The sequence below is a fragment of the Diuraphis noxia genome, unplaced genomic scaffold (assembly GCF_037042655.1).
Source record: "Diuraphis noxia isolate RWA-SAM2 unplaced genomic scaffold, SU_Dnox_SAM2 contig0007, whole genome shotgun sequence".
Lineage (NCBI taxonomy): Eukaryota > Metazoa > Arthropoda > Insecta > Hemiptera > Aphididae > Diuraphis > Diuraphis noxia.
In genome coordinates, this window is record NW_028301717.1 from 884,043 (window position 1) to 904,616 (window position 20,574).

A 20,574-nucleotide genomic window follows, 5' to 3' on the forward strand; every position below is an offset into this window, starting at 1 on the left:
CAATGAATTTTTGATTTGTATGTATATTAATTGATTGATATAATATTGATAGTGAAAGGATGAGATATTTTTATTTTGTGATTTTTATTATCATTGAGTTTGTAAATTGTTTTATATCGATTTGAAGGCTGAAACTAATTATTGCTTAGCTAAGATATTATATAAATTCATAAAAAAACAAAGCTATTGCAATTTGTTAAATTTAAATTTTATATATTATTATGAGAAAGCAGATAAAAGTTGTTCAAAAAATTTGATATTGAATTGATTTTAGAAGAAATACCGATTCAAAGCTATAAATCAAATTTGCATGAACTAATTCCAGTATACCCAGCTAAAATGTATTTTAATAAGTTTTTACTGATGTTATAAGTTATAACTCATGCAATTTATTTTACCTAACGCAGTAATTTGATTTTGCTTTAGTCATGCAACAATAGTCAATGTATATTAATAATATAAACAATACCTAACTTTATTATTTTTGTTCTACCTACGATTAAGTCATAATTTCTTTACCAGCTTAAAAATTGAATAACATGTACAATTTGATTGAACAGATGATTGCATTGTTTTATATTCTATTATTATGTGAAAATTATTATATCTTAATTTATGGTCCATGGACATGATGGACTATACAATTAAAAATGTAATAATAAAATGTATCCTTTTAACTTTTATTTTTAGTACAATGCAGAGGTAATATTTTTATTTAATAATCAATATAATATAGTAACTTCATTATATTACACATAATTAAAAAAAAATAATGTTTGATATATTAGATTGTGTGTTCTTAATTTTATAGTTACCTAACTATTATGGCATTATCCCAGTTCTGTCTTTAAGGAAATGAATGCATTTTGAATCTATTTTGATTGAAGTTGATTTCCATTTCAAAACAAATTAACCGTACTCTTAAATTATTGTAACTATTAGGAAAGTAACTTCAAAAGTGTTAATGTAATTTTTACATTTAATAAGTTACTTCTTATTAATTTGAAGTTTTAGACAAATTAAATAATGTAGAATGTAGAAATAGTATAAAATCATAATGTATACAAATATAGTACATTTTTAATTTATTTTTATTCGGCATAAATTATCAAAATAAGTATATCGAAGAGTTTGTTGAATGCCAGATTGTGTTTAAATATAAATAATCCCTTCATATTTTAATAATGGTAAGAGTTATAGGCAAATGATTGATTGATTAAAGATTGAACCATTCAATTCATAAATTGTTTTCTACTCGAGCATAGCTTTATACAACATTATATAAATTATTTTGAACTTACAGCTATTCTTCAGCATTCTATTTGTAATTTTAAAAGTAAGTTAATTGTAATTAATAGATAAATTAGTAAATAAGTAAATAAGTGCTTTAATTACCACCTTTTATATTTAAGTATCTATTTAAGGTAGATATACCTAATCATAATAGCCAGATTGGATTTATTTATCGCTATTGTAATTTAAAGAAAAAATTGGAAATTTGGAGATAATATAAAAAAATATTTATTTATTTATTTATTGTTATAAAATGAAAGTTGCATGGCATAAGTGCTAATAATGAACTCAGAGGTTTATTACACGATAGAATATCTGTGTCAGACCATTATGTATAAAAGAAATATTTTATGGATACGAAGTGAACTGCTCGAATTGTAAAAAATGTCTACACTTTTCCTATGTCAGTTTTATTTACCTGTATTTTTTTGAAAGTTGAATCATCAACCAAAACGGTGCTGTGCCAAATGTTATTCAAAGGTGACGAAATCTACTAATAAACTGGAAAAGTTTTGTTTTCTCTAATAAGCTTAAAATTCTCATGTTACATGTTACCTTGTTTATTATTTATTCATTTATTCAGTGTTTTGAATTACATTTTTTTTTACGAAGTACATATTATTACATATTTTATTATTCACAGTATAAATTATCATATATTTTTAAATTTTTATATGGACTTTAGCTACACAGGGTAAGCTTTATAAGCTTATGAACCCTCATTTGACTCTTATCTGTTATTTTAGTGTAAGTTTAGTTTCGCAGCAAAGTATTTTTTTTCTGAAACGAATGTGCTCTGTATTTTGTTTTTTGTATATGTTATTACTTACAAAACAGTGTAATAATATTTAGTATCTAAAAGTATATTAAAATTGTAGCTACCAACAAACATTTTATTTTTATGATTTTTTACTTTTTAAAGGTATGATTATGTTTGACATTTCGTAGCGCATAATTGTTTATCTAAATTAAAAGACTTGACGAGTTAAATTGCGATTAGAGACGATTAAGATATATTCTTACGAACCTATATAGTTATTCTATAGTTATCGAAAACAATAAGCTAAATTTCTACACGATTTTATAGGGGCCTTTTTCCCCAAAATTTAATTTCGAATTACCGAGTGTACTTAAAGCCTTTAAGCATTGTTTTTGTTCGAATTTACATCGAAATACCAAAGGTTTTGTATTATTGAAGGTTTGAGTTATCGTGAGTCAACTGTATATAATATGCATAGGTAACTTTGTTAGTGCCAATCATTTAAATATTTATTATTTTATTTATATTAATAATTATAGTAGTCATGTTGTAAGGTTTTCGGGCGCCGTGCGACACCTATAAGTCACGCTGTGCCTTTTTTTTCATTAGAATTGAGGTAGGATAGTCTACCACACTCAGCGAGTCGCTTGAATCCCAACTATCGGCCTTAAATGAGTTGCCGGGGAGCCGCTACCCGTTTAGCACCCAGGCGCCCGAGTACGACTTTCCGGATGGATGAGAGCTCGTTGCGAAAGGTGGTATGTGCCTTCCTGTGAGATGATGTTTTTCAATTTCGTTATTGTTGTAGAGGGACTGTTAGCGGCTGTTGAACAGTCGCTTCTGCAGGTCATTCTTCTCTTGTTGCGTGCCAAACGACACTGCTGTATCAGCAGTAGCATTTTTGCCAGATTCAGGGACCGTGCTGGACACCCGGTCTTTAACCAGAGTTAATCTACTACCAATGATCCCTGAGGCTGTGAAACCTATGGGGTAGTAACAGTTAGGGTAGTCCGTTTTTGGCTTTCAAATAATGGTTTGTGATTTTCCTTCCGTCTATTTCACCTACTGGCAGCGATCCGTTTGCAAATGCTTGCAGATGGACCGGGCCTGCCAGCCCCAACCAATCAATGTCATGACTAACCTAACGTAACCATTTTTTTGTGTTCAATCATGACGCGGAAGAGAGGGTACTACAACCATAGTTGGGTCGTCTGTCCCCTCGACCTCCGTATCGTTTATTAAACAAAATAATTTTAACAAACATGTAATTAATAAGTAATTAATCGGTTTGGTGCGTTTTGCGTGTACAAAAAAGAGAGCGCTCTACCTCTCTAATATTCTGCCTTTGGCGTACATGATATACAACTTAACTATGTGGTTTTTATTTTCATTGCCTTATCTGCTCCTCTTCTTTTCTGGTCAAAAGGAGTTTGTTGATAAACTTACTTATTAACTTGTCGAGGTCGCTCATCATCAGTTCTACGACCGTTTCCGGTCACAGCTCTTGGCCCAGTGTTCCCTCCAGCGTTCTGCGATCCATCCACTATCGGCCGTGGTCAAATATTGCATGCTTAACGTAATCCGTTGCTGCTTGGCAGTCAATGGAACTAGGGTCCTCTAGTTTTCCCAAACAATTCAAATATTGTCTGAGACATCCATGGCCCGATAGCATCTAAGTGAAATGGAAGTCAACTGCTCCGTGTTTTTGGATCAACCAGCTCTTAACGTCCCTGATCAGTCTCCAGGTGCATCTTCCCGTGACTTCCTTGTTCAATTCTTTCTGCCATTAATTAAGGACTTCTTAACGTATTTTCTTCTCAATCCCCGCTTTGTTAGGTTCTTTCCTGATCTCGTATCTCTTCGTCCTTTCCTACGCAAGGAAGTGAGCAGGTATAACTCCAGCTACTACCATAATTGCCGCTGTTGACACTGTTCTATATACCATAGCTGTCCTTAGCGCGATAGTGCTTTGAGGCCTTAGAATAGTTTGAATGTTTTTCTCGAACACAAGAGCCGTCGACCAGACTGGTGCTATGTATTGACATATACATAGTAGCTTGCACAGCTCCACTGTAGACAGTAGGCGTCTCTTTTGTTGGCCTGAGCCTACATTTGGCGTTATTCTAGATAATGACTGTGATGTGCTCTACGCCCTTGAGGCTGCCGTTACGAGGTTTGCACGGAACCCGAGAATTCTGTGAAGTTCCACTCCTAAATATCTTATTTGATATTTTATCTGGATACTCATGCCACGTATTCTGAACTCAGGCCTCTCATAACCTCTCTCATTCGTAAGAATAATGGCCTCCGTCTATTCTATTGACAGTGATAGCTCTGCCATGTTCCATTCAATCTGCGACGGCTGTGAGTGCATTGTTTGTAACCTCTTGTAGGATTCCAGTCGTGTGCCCTGTGTAGTAAACCGTATTCTCGGTTTACTCTATTTCCATGATGATCAGCATACATTTTGTACTTTGTTTCTCCTTGTACCTTTTTTTGTTGATTAGTTATTTTATATTTATGGAAAACAACTGGATTAACATTTATAACGTATACCACTCTATGCATGTAATTTTGAGTGAACCAATCCCGTGGCTCCATTTACATCACGCCACGAATGGATATAGGTATAAATATAGTAATTAGTTAGCACCTAAGTTAGAATTAGTCTATACTAGCATAAATGCACATATTCTCAGGCACGAGTGTAACCTGGGTCTTCAAATCTCTTAAATACATATTCTTTTCTAACCTATTTAAATTATATTTTATTATTAAAACTAACTTTGTGACTTCAATTTATTATCTACAACAAGACCAAGAACGAGACATCCGATTTCGTCATTAAATAAATAAGTTTACAAGTGTAGTAATCACGGCAATATTGTAGCGTGGATGATGATGTGCCTTGTTGATTGCCCCCTGTTTGTACCCAGAGCAGATCGTCGTACATCATATTCCACAGAAACGGCCCAAACACCGATCCCTGCCGTACGCCACATGTGATGTCCTTATTACCACCATTCTCGTACTGGAGATCTCTCTTGCTTTGGTAGCTCCTTATAACCCCTACGAGGTATGCTGGTATTTCTTTAACATGTAAGAACTCTTCTATCCTATGCCACTTAGCCGTGTTAAATGCATTAGCAACATCCAGGGCTACCACTGCACAGAGTTTCCTACTATACAATTATCTTGTTGAGACTTTTTCTACAATCCTCATCATTTCTTGCACTACGTCAATAGTAGACCACCATTTTCTGAAGCCAAACTGTCTGTTGTTTATGTCGTGAGATAATTCTATGTGCTTTCCCAAACGTGCTTTGATGATGCGTTCGATTAATTTGCCAAACGTTTTCAACAGACAAATAGGTCTGTACGACTTAGGATTGTCCAACGGCATGTCTCCTTTGCGAAGCAGTACCAATTTTGCTGTTTTCCATTCTTTTGGAAACGTGCCATCTCTCAGGCATGCGTTGAACAGGTCCCTGAGCATTTCTAGTCCAACGGTTGATATTTGTTTAATCACCAAGTCGGGTATGCTGTCTGGTTCAGGGGTCTTCTCCGTTGGTATTTTACGACCACCATCTATTACTTCTTGGCTTGATATCTCTGGGAACCCGATTTCTGTTGACATTTTTGACCATATAATGTTTGGCACCTGAGGAAACAATGAGTCGACAATCGATATCAGCTTACCAGGAAGAAGAAGCCCTGGGATCGGTCTTCTACCCATCAGATTTTTGGTTGCTAACTTGTAAGGAATACCCCGGGGATCCGTTTACACTTGTGCACATAGATTCTTCCATCCAGTTTCCTTGCTTTCCCTGATAGTTCTTCTTAATTTATTTTTGACCTCCTTATAATTGGTGTGGTTTAATTCTTGGGTGCTAGATTGACGATATTGGCTTCTATTATATTTTCTACGTGCCTTTAAACAGTCCTTCCTAAGGTCAGAGATTTCTTGAGACCACCAAAAAGTAGGTATTTTCCTCCTTTGTACTCGCCTCGTGGCATACAGCTGCTGCATGCCTCTTCTAAGTATCTTCTTGATATAAGCCCGGCTATTTTGAAATTGAATACGGATAAGAAGTTCCGTAATTTAGTTTGATTGTATTTTCTCTATGCTCATCTAGCGACGTTGTCCTGTTGAATTGGCTCGTTGGTCAATGCCGATATTTCGAAAGATATGTATCTGTGAGGAGAGCCAGTGAATTGGTCCAAGACCTTCCATTCACGTACTTGTTGTACGCTACTCATAGATGCAAATGTGATGTCTAAGTGTGACCTTGATATGCCACCATTGTAAACTCTCGACAAATTCGGCTTGTCCCTGCGATTGCATGGAATAAGGCCAAGACTGGCGTCTAATTCACCAGAGCTCGTCCCTTCGCGTATTCGCGATGATCACCCCATTTCAGTGACTTGGCATTAAAGTCACCAGCAACTATGACCAAGCCATTTACTGTACTGATGCTGGCATCAAGTCTGTCGAAGAAGTCGATTAATTGAGTGAATTCGGTATAGGGTAACCAATAGCAGGCGTATATTGTAACTCCACTAATCTGTACCCAGCGAAAACCTATTTCGTAGTTTGAGCCGATTTTGTCTATTGAAATACTGCTGTTTAGTACAGCGATTTTAGCGTTTACTCCAGCTCCATTAAACCATCCTTCTTCTTCACTTCTGGAGTGTCTCGGTTCACTTACAACCAAAACGTTTATCTTAAGTTGATTGGCGGTAGCTTGCATGAGATCATGTGCCTCTCTTTTGCTATCTACATTGATTTGCAGAACTTAAATCATTGCGAGGCAATGAATTTCCATCCCCGGGCCGTAGCCAATTCAGTTTGCCAGCCTCACATGTTGTCTCCAACTTAAGTTTTTCCTTAAACGCGTTCTTGTCTTCCTGCGACGAAGTTCAAGCTGCCACCATATGACTTGTTAACCCACACTCGAGGCATGTGTTCCTCCTGACCAGACCTACGTAGTCCTTGAGCACGTGGCCTCTGATCAAACATCTAGAGAAACGTCCCTTTCGATGACTGTCTCATCTCTTAATCCTACAGTAGACAAAGCCTACTCTCGCCTTTGGTATTTGGAGAACCTTTTGTATTATGCCTGAGGCCATAGATACCACCTCATAACTCACTGCACCATAAAATTAGCCGCTATCCCGAAGGTTTACGGGGTCAACGATAACCAGCTATGTGACGGAGAGAGGACCTGCAGTCGTATCCTGCTGGCTTGCGCGTTTTTACCATCATCTCACAGGAAGCCACATGCCAGCCTTCACGACGAATCCTCATCCCTCCGGAAAGTCGTACTCGGGCACTCTGGGGCCAATCAGGTAATTGCTCCGCGGTAACTCATTTAAGGCCGATAGTTGGGTTTCAAGTGACTCGTCGGGTGTGGTGGGGAGTGACCCACTCGCGACCTCTTTCCTTCTACTTAGGCGTTACTTCCGTAGCCCCTACAAGGCCATCCAAAAAGTCCCGGACGTGTTATGGTCAGACGCAGCAATCGCCGACTAGTCTAAATGCTGCGCGTGGCCGACAGGCACGCGCCGCAAAGCTAATATGGCTCCGCTCATCCACGCGACCAATTGTTGCGGCCAAAGGTCGGATGGAATGAGCGGAGTGGCTCTCCAAACTCCCGCGTGATGGGATTTTGAGATCCGTTCCCTCAGGTACAAACAACGACCTCTTTCCCGCTGGCCTAGTCGTCAGGACGGATTTTACTCACGCCGCGGCCCCATCCTTTTTGGAAGCGGTACTGTTTTTAGGATGGGTTTCCGGGAGTTTTGAAGGGCCTAGTCCGTGAATGGCCCCGAGCTTGCCTTCCACGCGCATGTGCTCGTCCACAGATGTGCTGGATCTGAATGTAGACTCTCAACCAGGATGCATGGGAGGTTCCAACCGGCGTGTGATCGGAGGTCCGGCAAGGATTTGTTGTCTCCCACCAGTTGCTTTCGCCCGATCCTTCCGTCTGGAGGTCAATCGTCTTCCCGTCGGTGTCACAGAGCCGTTATAATTTGTGCTCCACTCGGATAGGCGTTTCTCGTGGGAGTATAGAGGGACAAAAACGTCGTAGTACTGTTTTCCGCGCTAAAACTGGGGCAGCCTAGAGACCCCATACAGGAATCTAAATTAACACCGGAACATGTCTAACGAGCCTATCCTGTCTCGGTGCGCCCTACTGCGTCATGAGCAAACGTACGCAGCGCCCAGAAAACGACCTGAGATTCGGTCAATTTTTCATGGACCCACGGTAAGTCCGCTCCAGCCACGCGCACCGCGTCACATGGTTTAGTTCTTTCTTGGTTAGCCAGTGGGCATTCGTACAACAAATGCTTCGCGGTCCCGTTAGGGGACCCTCCCCGGCACCTTGCATCGTCTCTAAGGTTAAACCGGTGGAGCGAGTGATTGAAGTCCCCAAGGCCTGTCATCAACTACGATGTGTAATAGTCTGAAGTGCACCACACACAAGAAGGGCGTTTTATCGTAAGGTCAGTTCGGCATGGTTTTTACCAGAGATCAACAGGGCAAGATCTTTTGCGTACGCGACTATCTCAGTACCGGCAGGCAGTTCCTCCGTGAACAACGGGTTCATCGCTAGCTTCCAAAGATCAGGTCCATACTTGCTACCTTGGGGACATCCTTTAGTGAGGGTCCTCGTTACTCTTTGGTCTCCAATCGTTAATTCCGCTTTTCGACCGTCAAGGTAGCTTTTTGTGAGGTCAATGAGCCTATCCCGACAGTTAACTGCCCTCATATCTAATATCAATTGGGCCCACCACAAGCAGTCGAAGGCACCCGATATATCATGGAAAATCGCATGAACGTATTTTTCTGGCCCATCACTCGTCCATTGTCAGAAATGCTGGATCGCGTCGATCGTTGGGAGGTTTTTCTTGAATTAGAACTGCCTTTTCGACATGTTCGGTTCCACCTCTCTACGGATTCTTTCCACTATTACGTGTTCAAGGCCTTAAAAATCACCGGAAGGAGGCTTATAGGGCGATACGACTTAGCTTCCGTGGGGTCTTTTCCTGGTGATTTTCTGACAACTAACACCCGCGTATCCTTCCAGCCACTCGGGATCCATGCGGTCCTCAGGCAATTTTTGAACACACCGGTGATATGCGTCGTTCACACGAAAACGTGGGACACTAATTGAAAGGAAGCGGACCGATTTTCTTTGGTGGTCAGCTTCTAAACATTTGGAAAAACGCAATGTCAACGTCGGTCATTCAGAGCGCACCAAAATGACTTTTAACGAATCTCGCGATTTCTAGCCCGTTTTTCAACCGATTTGGTTGTGTTTTTTGCTGATCGAAGCCTAATCGTAAGACGAATGTGCAGGTACCAAACACGTAAAAAATGGCCTAAGACTTTAGGATAAATAACGAATTAACTGCGGAGCGGTGCGAGAACACGTCTGTACACCACGACAGCCACCGCTGAACTGAACCAAACCTAACCTAACCTTTATTTTTACAACGTAAATCAGTGACGGGGGGTGGCACCGACGTTAGTCATTTCACCCCCCAGCCACTATCGTTTATTGACAAAAACTTAACAAAAGTCAACTTAAACTATGGGAATGTCTGCAATGGGTCGGGTGCAAAAATAGAGGCCCATACTCCTCTCTTCGGTTGCCTTCGGCATACATAAGTACACTTAACTAAGTTAAATTTTTGACGTGACCGCATGGCTCTGTTCATCTAATATATTGAGTCCAAATATGTTAAGTTGACGCTCAAACGCTATTGCAGCTTCTTGTTTGGCGCCACAGTTGGCGACATAGTGGTCTCTGGAGCCGCACCTTCGGCAGAGATCCTTCCTATCTTCACCTTCGCAGTGTTAGGATTGAAGGCAAAACATCTATAGCATCTGAGCTTTCTGATGTGTTCTACGACTCAGCCGTACACGATGCCGATCCGTAGTCTGCCCACCTTCAGCAACTCCGCTGCGGTCTTCGTCGGGAGAAAAATCGTGGCAGACTTGCACCCTCCGTAAGGTCTCCTCAGGTGTAGGTCCTTGGCTGCATGGCCCTACAAATTTGTCTCACGTTTGACCACTTCCATGACGTCATCGATGCTGGAGAGGCTATCAAGTTCCTTTACTTCTATCGTCTTCATGTGCTCAGTCCTTCTGGCAGTAATGTCTGAGCCCAAAACACCAACCACTACTTCCTTCAGCCTCTCAGCAGTTTCAGCGCCACCATCCACTTCCATGATCAAGTTCCCTTGCCTCGTTTCTCGGATCTTTAGAATCTTGACGAGTTTGATGTTCCAATCCCTCTTTAACACCTTTTAGTAGCTCGCTATAGAAAGTGAAGCTACCTTTCTCGATTATGACCGCGCTTGGTCTGGATTTCTTCTGCGGTCTGTGTTTCTCAGCAGCGAATTCCGCAAGCTGCCTCGACTTGCCTGGTTTAGATGCCCCTGTATTTACGATCTCTGCCTATGTTGGTTCTGATTTTCCTGCCTTCTTCATCTTTGCCTTCTTTCTTCTGCTGTGGCTCTTGGTGGCATTGTCAACGTTGGACAGAGTTGGAGACAGAGAACAGGATTGCGTGTAGTAGCACTGTTCTTGTTCCTTAGAGCATCCTATTCAGCATATGGAGTTTGGCATATGGAGTTGCGGGGGCTAGGCTGGACACACCCGTACCCTCACGGTTGTTTGATGACAACCGTAGTGGGCCCGTTACGTTGGATCCGGGTTTTAGAGAAGATCAGCCCAATACTGCCGACCCCTGGGGTTCCAAGGACCCTGAGGTGGCAACAATATTCCTGTTTGTAACGTTCATATTGGATTTTTAGAGTGATTTCCTTCACTTGCATTTTACCTACTGCCAGTGGATTTGTTATCGGTGTTACCTTCATCTGTGTCCGTTTGCAGCGGCTTGCAGGTGGACCAGACATGTCCGACTAGTTAAGGTAAGACTCTGGGGTTTGGTCTAACTTAGACCGGGATCGCTTTGTAAGATTCAATTAAGAGCCGGCAAGACTCCTCCCACCCCCACCACGTTAAGGCGGATCCCAGGGGGGAACCTTTTTTTTCCGTTATAAATTACCACATGGAAGCCGTACTGTTTTCATATTTATTGGCCCCCATGTGGCATCATTTAATTAATCTAATAAATGTATACAAATTTGAGTTTTGTATAGCAGAAAAGAGTATCCATTCCAAAATAATCTGGTACGTATTCGAATATTTCTATCCTGCTGTGACAAATGGGTGGAACCTAACCTAACCTTTTTTTTCATTTTCAATCGAAAATACACTCACCACCCCGAACTGCCGTTAAGCAATGCTTCAGGTGGTGAGTAAAAAATGATTAAAACGATGTTTGGGGAGTGGAAAAGAAGACAATCCCCCAACAGCAATCCCTCAAAAAATCAATTTACAAGTTGAACAATTTGGCATGGATGGTGCACAGGCCGGGTACGGACAATAATAGGCCGTGATGTTTGGTCACCAAATACTTCGTACGCTGTATATTTATACTCACACACCGAACGACCTGTGTAGATTGTGTGTAAATAGGTATAGCGACTCAATAGAAGTGGACGGGTTCGCCGAGCAAAACTAAAGAGTGCTAGTGTGCGGTGGATGTGTAAGTGTGTATTTGTGTGGGTGTGTGTTTAAAACTAATAGTAAAACGGTAACACGTTCCAGGTAGATAATTAGTTGCTGTATAATACACAAATTAAATAATAATTGTACAAGTATATAAAAAATAACAGCATCATAATAATGGTAGGTATACAAAATATAATATATATATAATAGATCAAAGCCCTTATGGCTATAACAGTATATAATATACTGTGGCCCTTCTGGTCTAACAGAAAAAGATATATATAAATTAGCGGCCCTTCTGGCACGACAAATATAATAATAAATGTATGTATATAGCCCTATTGGCCTAATACCTAAATATTAATAGTATAAATGAATAACAATAAGAATAAAAACTCACAATTTGGTGGAGCGCAGTCTGGCCAGCTGGTCCTAGCTATATAAGAAAAAATCACACACACAAACACAGAAATTAGGAAAAAATTGAATATATATAAAAAAAAATGAGTAGCGGTTAGCGCCTTGCAAAATATAATAAATTGGTGATTCGCGTCCACAGAACATAATACTTAAGGTGGCGATTAGCCAACGGCGATTCGCGTCTCGATTTGCGCCGCACAGTATAACAATAATTGGAAATTTTCGACCACAGAAAATAATAATAAAGGTGGCAAAACAAAATACAAAAAAATGACGCTCGCGACGGTTTACTCAACGACGGACGGGGGAAGACAAAAGTCACGGCGGCCATGTTAATTATATTCCTGCAACCGATCCGGCGGCGCACGATAACCAGCTTTAATCTACATATTATATTATATAACTCGCAGGGTACAATCATGACAAAAATAAAACAATACAAAAACAACGAATATGTGCTGAGTGTGTGTGTGTGTGTGGGTCGGTCGGTGGTGTATATTATTCGTACTTAATAATATTGTTAGCACGGCAATGACGGCGGCGCGAACAGATGGGACAGTCCCACAACTAAGGCCCCTAACAATGTAAATTAGCATAAACGAAAGACCAAGAGCGAATGGATGGCCTCGCAGCCAAAGACCAGGAGCCCGGACGCCGATGGTACGACACCAGCCGAGCCCGCCATCCCCGAAGGAGCGTCCCACATCACCTCCAACGCCTAGACGGAGTGACACCCTGTCGGAACTGCCTGTCCCGTTCTGCCCTCCTTGGCTGACATAATGTCCCTCGCGAATCTGGCAACCGCCTCCCAGTTAGTCGAACTCTCTAGTATCTTGGGCACCAGTCCACCTGGGTCGAATTGTCTGATCACGCTGATCAAACGCTCACGTTCACCCCTGAACGAACGACTCATAGCGAACGAGGGTGTGATGGGCGTCATCTACTTCCTCACCGTAGCCGTTGGGTGGGCCACAGTGGGAACACCCTTCAAACGGTGCACGGTTGATCTTCCGGAGGAACCAGTTGAAACAACAATGACCCGTCATCAGCTGGATGAGGTGAAAGAACAACTCGCCGTGCCTCCTGGTAACCCACAGTTACAGCAGGTCCAGGGGGACCAGGACGCGATCCACTCGCATCCGCTGTCCGTGGGTGGCACAGCCTCCAGTAAACCCCAGTTCCACATTGCCAGCACACGATACCTCAGCGACTGAGGATCATTTGCCCACGCTGCCTCCGCTGAGTCGTCCGGCTGAAAGGACCCCCCGTCACGAGTTCCCAACGACCGCCTCGCCATTCTGACCTCTAACGACGCGAATCGCTCTTTGGCATTCAGGACGATGGGGGTGATACGTGCGACGACCGTCATGGCTTCATGGAACACGGTGCGGTACGCGCAGACGCTGCTGATAGCAGCCAAGCACAGGACGGACGCCAACACCCTAGGATCGGTCCGGCTGAGATCCAGGTCAGCGCCCCACGTCGGAGCGCCGTATAACATACGATATAGAATGTATTACGCCCAACAGCAGATGCCTCCTGATCTTGTGGAGGCCACCTGTGTTGGGCATAAGCCCACGCAGGGCCACCATGACCCGCCTGGCCTTATCGGCCGTAGCGTGATAGTGCGCGCCGTACCACGTCACCTTCGCTTCATGCACGACCCCCCAAGAACATGAGAGTTGCGTACATCTGGACAGTCACCTTGATGTCTTCCGTCCTTATAAACTCCGCCAGCAGATACTGAGCTACCCGGCAAAGGCTAAGGTTTGTTTGCACATACCTTAACTCCGTCATGACGAAGAACCGGACGTTGATGCCATCAGGTAGGTGGGCCGGCTCGCCGTCCACCATGGCCCCTCCACTCTTGGCTGCTCCTAAAGCACTTCTTTCCTCTTTACGCTCCTGGCTTCTTCAAAGGAGGACTAGGCGACTAACCTAAACTTATGAACCTTTTTTTTTTACCTTCTGAATTGCAAGCCGAGAGTGAACCACGTGAGAATTACTTCCTCCCGGTAGCAACGTTTATTAAAAACAATCGCATCACATAAAAATGTATTATAACATTAGTTACAGGAAATTGGGGCCTCTAACCTCTCTGAGGGGGCTTTCGGCCAACATTATTAAGCAACTTAGCTAGATGTGTATTTATTATTTCCTATTTTTAACTCTGTTCTCGCAGGAAACGTCACACGAAACGTGGTCAGTCTTCAATCTTTTTTCCATGCAGAGAGGACACGAAGGTTTCTTGCCGCATTTCACCACAATGTGTCGTACTTCCCCACATCTCATGCACGTGTTCTCCCGGTCCGGGTCATTACACGACGCTGCATAATGTCCGTATCCTTGACATATGAAACAATGGCTGGATCGTACATTTAGACGAACTTTACAAGTACTCCAGCCTATTCTGAATCTTCCCTCGAACAGGAGAAGTTCCGCAATCCTCCGATAGAGGAGAGCGTCCACCGCAGTCTGTCCGCCTGGCGTTCTTCTTAATCTTCCGATTCTGTGCGTATCGTACCTAACACTGCGTACTTTCAGTGCGTATCGAATATCCTCTTCAGTTACACTGATGTCAACCCCTTTAAATTCGACAGTCATCTTCTGCTGTAGCATGGTGGATTCGCCTAAATCGATAATAATTTTGGGAGCTGCAAGGGAACTACTTGCTTCAGGGTGAAGAAGAATACTATTTTCGCATGTCCAACCATAATGTGGTTCAACCTGTCTACTTCATCGCTTATTTTTCCACAAGTAATCCTCAGTTGTTATTTCATCGGGCTCACCTTTGCCGTCAGAACCACGAGCTTCACAATCCAATCCTTCAGTGGTTTATGGACGTTCTTATTTCCCTATTTATATAATATATTCGTCCATTTCAATTAAGATTGTCTCCATCTTATCCAATTCAATTTGGAAGTCGGTCCATTCATCCCATATTCTTGTTCCGATGTCTTCATAATCATTTCATTCCGAGTCCAGTTTTCTAGTCTTTATTTCCGTGATGACCGGCCTCCTCCCCCGAATACGTGGGGGCCTGGGTCAGGGGTAATGTATCCTTGGAATCTTTAACCATCTTTTATTTTTAAGGTAAATTCTAACCTTGAGGTATAAACCTGCCACCAGGTGGTTTACTGTTTTCTTCAGAGTTTGTTTGCTAGTGGTAGCCGGTAGACCAAACCTTCCTGGCCCCAACCGGTTATGGAGAGAGCCAGTTCACGGGTAGAACCTCTTAGCACCAACCAAGTAAATGGCCGTGACCCCCCCCCCCCCCCCCAAACACGACAAGATGGGTTCCGTTGTGCAGGGAGCTTATGAACTTAACTTAACCTAACCATGTAGGCTGGTCAAGACCGTCAAACCTTGGTGTCGGCGGACCGGACAATGGACAGTCTTTCTGTTTTTATAATCGACCGGAGGTTATTAGATCCTATATTTATTTTTAGGTACTCCGTATAAGATTTATCTCCCCACCTCTCTTGCTTGTTATCGCCCCTCCATAAATAAAATATATTTTATAAAAATATACTTTACAAAATGTTATGAAAGACATGTCTTGGGCCCAATAGTATATGAAATTTTTAAAATGGACAATATTGTGTGTGTGTGGGTAAACTAAAACCAGTATTAAAATAATTATATTTTTAAAATGTAATCATGAAATATTAAATACAAACAAAATCTTATTTTTTGAATCCTTAATAACTCAAACATTTTCCCCCCTGACGAATACGAAATTACTACCATACCTACAACTGTAATGACTTAAAATAATATTAACAAATTAATGTTTTGTTATATAAGTATCTCCGTTATTAGTGCATTGATATCCCATATGCATAACGTATGTAGGTTTAAGATTTCGAGGTTAAGGCCCTGAAATGGTATTGGAGACAGTAACATTAAATAATAATGTATAATAAAATACTGGAATAATACAATTTCAGGTGATTACACAGATTTAGAAGGAACGCTCCAAAACAAATGTATGTATTTCATTTTTTTTTTATTTAAACTTTGTTTAACAATTAGTTTCAAAAATTTAAGTGACATTAAATAATATATACATATAATAAGAAAACAGAATACAGAAAACAAAAAAGATGTCTGATTAGATTAAAAAAACTGTATGGCTGAAAAAGGATAAAATGTATAATACAATATTTTTTTGTTGGGTTGAAAAGATATTTTTAGTATCGACAGGAATGTTGTAAATGTTTGAAACGGAAAAAAGTTGATCCCGTTGATTTGATAGATTGGAGCATGAGAAAATTAGGTGGCTAATATCACAAACCATAGGTCGTTGTGGAGTGCGCAGAGAAGAGAATCATTCAAAAAATGTATGTATTTGAATCTAGATAATTAAGGCCTCTACAAAAACGTCATTTTTAAGGCGCTAAAAATGTTTTAAGCAAATCATTCTTTCATAGTGGTAATCACTCGTATTATTGTGATGATCATTAACCTGAGTATACTCTTCAACACTCACGTGCTTCATACATTTTACATGCAATGCAAATGCAGTTCACCCATAAGATTGAAATATTCGAAATCAATTCATGAACGTGAAATAGGTGTACGTAAGATGAAAATCTAAGTACTTGCAAAGGTTTTAAAAAATGTACCTAAAGATATTGTTACGTCCCGACTGAACGTCGATTCATACATTAACATAGAGATAAAATACTGATGTACAGTGAGATAATGTCTTTATTTTCACAATTTATTAATACTTGACACAAAAATACAGTTTATATGCTATAAAGGTGTTGGTGAGCGGTGTTACGACCTTACTCTGAAATATTGTTTTAAATGACAATGGGTTTTACGACCTGCCTCTAAGTGGCTTAAATGTCCCTAACCGTCTGATTCAAATTTAAGAATCGTTTGGCTCACATTTTAGAAAAACCCGTCTGGCTCACATTTTAAAAACCGTCTGACGAGCTCTTGTCGTGGTCTCTCTTATATATACTCGTATCCGTAGAAGTAGGTGGTCGTACGTGGTGGTGAAATCTGGCACAATAAGGCAGAATTTGAGTCTCCTGGTGTAATTGGTTATTCTAGTCGATTCACATCCTTTATTAGTAACAGTGACTTTCCGAGAAGAGACGTGTGACAATGCTTTTATAGTTTAATTATCTACGCTTTTTTTACGATGACCTCAACAGGTTATTTTATATTAATTGCCTACTTAGTTATATCACATAGTAGAAACTTACATAATGTTTTGAATATTGATAGGGTACGTAACAATATTTAAATACAAGATTACTTCATATCGGTCGGAAAACTTTTTAAATTTTAGTGAATTCTCATCGGGAATAAACATTTTAAATTTATATTAGATTATATTTATTATAAACGACAACAATTGTTGAATAAAAATTGCAATATCAAATCAAAAAACTTTTTTTTAAATCAAACAACTAGAAATATCTAATTTTTGTCAGTTTCTAAGGTTGTTTTGATGAAAAACATATATCAAGCTGTATATTGTATAATACAAAACTCTATATAAACTGTCAAATTAAACATCATTATCAGTATATTTTAGGCATAATACTTAATGAAAGAAAATTATAAAATACCCAAAGCCTTTTAAAGTGTATTTAAGTATTTAAATTGAATACTTATTAAATATTATAATGCATACAAATGATCTGGTTTCAATGCAATTAATCGTATATATAATAAAAAAAGATGTACCAACAATTTATTATTGTAATTACCTAGTTGATTCTATTTATTTTTTAGTTGATGCATGTAAGTATTTTCATTATTTTATTTAGTATAACTAAGTTTTATCAATGGAATTATTTAATGCAGTATGCAATAGTTCTGTAACGCTTTACATATTATAGTCTTATGATTTTTCTACAAGACAGGTTATTGCACCCATAATAAGGTATATTAAATCGACTACTGTCACTCTCAGCTATGAGATCCACACTACTGGGTATAGTTAATAATATTTAAATAATCTGTTTCGCAGTATAACGTGATGTTGTGTTTCGTTTAAAAAATAAGTCTTTTAACTGTTAGCATATATTTTTTTCTTTTGAAGACAGTTTTAAAATTTAAATAGAAGTAATATCATAGAAAATCTTTGTGGTTGTACTTCAATATTACATTTGTAAAAAAATTTTTGATTAGTTTATTTCCTTTATATAAAAAAAATAACACAATATGCATATAGGCCGAGAAAAAACATTTTAAAGCAACTGATGGGTTATTGAGAGAGGACAATTTTCTCCAAAAATGAAATATCGTGTACAAGGACACATGTTTTTAAGCCCCACAACAATTATAAACTTTAATAAACTTCCGTTTTTAATTACATTATACACTCTAAATTTAATGTAATCATCAATACACTAAAAAAAGCAAATAAGTGTATGTCGCTCTGCTATACAGTAGGTAACAATAGTAGATCATTGTAATGAATGGTATTTAATTTGAATTTTATGACAAAATATCATTGTATACGAAAAACGATAAAAACCATTATGAGCGGATCGATTGAATATTCAATGTTGTATAAAATCTTGAATTTAAAACACTTATAAAAATTTAATTTGACTTTCCAGTAGACCATTTTTTTTTTTTTAGATAAAGGTAGACAAACTTATGAGGAATCTTGTTCGAAATTTTCAAATCTTAGATATAAAAAGAAAATGTTTATGAATTTCTAACTCAAAATATTTAACAAATTTATGTGATTTTTACGTATTTTATCAAAATTCAAACTTAAAATGTTTATAAAAAAAATTATGACTAAATATCTTTAAAATGTTCAACTGCCATTGTAACGATATTCAATTTTCAACCTTTTTCACCCGACGAATAAAATTGTATTGACAATTATAGAAAAATAAACTAAAATATTTGGGAACTACAAATTTCCATACACATCTTGAAACAAGTTAAAATATTTTTAATATGTTGTAAGTTATAGAAAATAAATATTCAGTGAAAATTTTATACGAGATCGTCCTCCTAATTTCCATTTATGTTGCAATGTCCTGAAAAAAGCATTGTACCTAAATATTTTTTGTAACTAAATAATATTTCTAACTATTTCTAGTTAACGATAAATTAAACAACTTTCAACGTACGTCAATTTCGTATTTTTTATTATATTACGTTTTTGTGTTTTATCGTATTACCATTGGTTATAAATAGTATAGATAGCTCACTGCAATACAAAATACAGTGCGCGGAAAATATTTCCGATAGAGGGCGATAAAGAATTTAATTTATAATAAATAATAATCTACAAGTGAAATAATATTATTTCTAATTGTCGCCGACCGTCGTGTTCCGTCGTGAGCGGCTGCGTGTTGTTGTCCCGCGACCTGCAGCGCAAAACCTAAACCGGTTTTCTAAATTGATATTTTAGCGTAATATTGTTTTATTGATTTTATTATAGGTAATCGTGTTCCTAGTTAAATTTTCAATACTTACTTATGAGTTATGATTAGGTTCAAAATCTATTGAAAATTAATATTTTTAATTTTGTTTTCATTTATTTACATTATGTTTAATATTTTTCTTTAGATTTTAATGATAACCATAAAATAAATAATTTTTTTTTTACATTTAAATAATTACAATAATTGTTTTTTGAAGACTACGTTCATTCAGTTCATTGTTAATATTTAGTTAATAATTATATCTTACCTGACGATAACAGCAATCTTGCCTTACCATTTCTGTAAAATAATATTGTGGGATAGTATTTTATTATTTATTGACACTCGTTTAAATCACAAAATATATTACATTTAATCTAATCATTTAACATTGTTCTGTGAGTCAGCCTGTAATGAGTTTGGTATATTTAATTATTTCTATAGACATAGTAATAAAAATAATTTACAATATTTATTAATAAAAAAAAAATAATAATCAAATAAGTTGTCAATAAAACTTATTAAAATACAAAAAGTAAAAATACAAATAATATTTTATATAAATGTATTATAATACATAATATATTATGTGGTCATATAAAAACAAATGAGTAAAATATCTTCATGTATGTTCTGAAATTCTTAATTTTGGTAGTTTTTTATTACAGTATGAATAATTAGTAGTATTTTCTTCCGCTTTCATCCATTTACATGCTTTATAAATACGAGTTGTAAGCAATAATTTTACAATATATAAATAATGTTCTTTACATGATGATTCATATACGCTTATATTTTCCATCTTTAACTGTATTAAAATTAAATTTAACAATTTGTTCATTAATTTTGGCTCACTTGTTATAGTTTGAAATGTGCTCATAAAAATATTGAAACTGATTTTACAGACATTAATTAGCCAAATTGAGGGTTTATTTAAACCTTTATCGTAACTTAAATAATCAATTTGTTCGAATGTCTTGTGTTTCAATAGAATTTCATTCGAAATATTATGTATGTTATTGTTGTTTACTAAAATGTTTTTACAATTTTCGCATTGGAAATCGTCTATGCAGCGTTTTGCTAGATACCCGGCGAAG

The 20,574-nt window shown here is 38.3% G+C and overlaps 1 long non-coding RNA gene across 1 annotated transcript; it reads left to right on the top strand.

Annotated features, from left to right (window-relative positions):
• The first annotated feature begins 75 nt into the window (after positions 1 to 75).
• LOC149054349 (uncharacterized) lies at positions 76 to 16,061 on the top strand. The gene is made up of 3 exons (XR_016192279.1): positions 76 to 702; positions 1,304 to 1,336; positions 16,013 to 16,061. It is a non-coding gene; the product is annotated as an uncharacterized LOC149054349 (long non-coding RNA).
• The last annotated feature ends 4,513 nt before the right edge of the window (positions 16,062 to 20,574 follow it).